This window comes from Perkinsus marinus, assembly GCF_000006405.1.
Source record: "Perkinsus marinus ATCC 50983 genomic scaffold scf_1104296927616, whole genome shotgun sequence".
In the NCBI taxonomy this organism is placed as follows: Eukaryota; Perkinsozoa; order Perkinsida; family Perkinsidae; genus Perkinsus; species Perkinsus marinus.
Genome location: NW_003217099.1, coordinates 1 through 1,009, shown reverse-complemented (window position 1 = coordinate 1,009; position 1,009 = coordinate 1). Strand labels below are relative to the sequence as shown.

The 1,009-nt window shown below is 48.4% G+C and overlaps 2 non-coding genes across 2 annotated transcripts; both read right to left on the bottom strand.

Annotated features, from left to right (window-relative positions):
• Positions 1 to 242: 242 nt before the first annotated feature.
• On the bottom strand, positions 243 to 315 carry Pmar_PMAR003874. Its single transcript has one exon. It is a non-coding gene; the product is annotated as a tRNA-Arg (tRNA).
• A 300-nt stretch (positions 316 to 615) lies between these two features.
• Pmar_PMAR003872 lies at positions 616 to 688 on the bottom strand. Its single transcript has one exon. It is a non-coding gene; the product is annotated as a tRNA-Arg (tRNA).
• Positions 689 to 1,009: the final 321 nt, after the last annotated feature.

Below are 1,009 nucleotides of genomic sequence, written 5' to 3'. Positions count from 1 at the left end.
ACACATGAGTTCGCATCCGACACGCTGAATAGATCACAAAACTCTTGCTCCTCATAGAGGGGCCCCCATTACATAGTGTTCTGAATGAGGTCAATTCATTGGAGATCGTTCGTTGGCAGACCAACAATCTTCTTGTACCCTTAGCCTCAGCATGTATCCCGACGAGTCACAAGGGTATACAATCAACATCGACATCTGTACGGCCAGTGGCATCCGTATATGGACGCTTCCCGGCGTAGAAGCGATCTCGATGGGACTCGAACCCATAGTCTTTGGTTCCGAAGACCAACGCCTTATCCATTAGGCCACGAGACCAATGAGTTTGAGATTTACCGCACTATCTCGTCACTACGCGCAACACTGACTTAACGGCACACATGATTTCGCATTCGAGACGCTGAATAGATCACAAAACTCTTGCTCCTCATAGAGGGGCCTCCATTACATAGTGTTTTCAATGAGGTCAATTCATTGGAGATCGTTCGTTGGAAGACCAACAATCTTCTTGTACCCTTAGCCTCAGCATGTATCCCGACGAGTCACAAGGGTATACAATCAACATCGACATCTGTAAGGCCTGTGGCATCCGTATATGGGCGCTTCCCGGCGTGGAGACGATCTCGATGGGACTCAAACCCACAACCTTCGGTTCCGAAGACCAACGCCTTATCCATTAAGCCACGAGACCAGTAAATTTGAGATTTGTCCCACCATCTCTGCCCCCCATTAACTTCATGGCACACATGGTGTCCCATCCGACACGCTGAATAGATCGCAAAACTCTTGGTTCTCATATAGGGGCCTCCATTGTAGATCACAAAACTCTTGCTCCTCATAGAGGGGCCTCCATTACATAGTGTTCTTAAAGGGGTCAATTCATTGGAGATAGTTCGTTGGCAGACCAACAATCTTCTTGTACCCTTAGCCTCAGCATGTATCCCGACGAGTCACAAGGGTATACAATCAACATCGACATCTGTACGGCCAGTGGCATCCGTATATGGGCGCT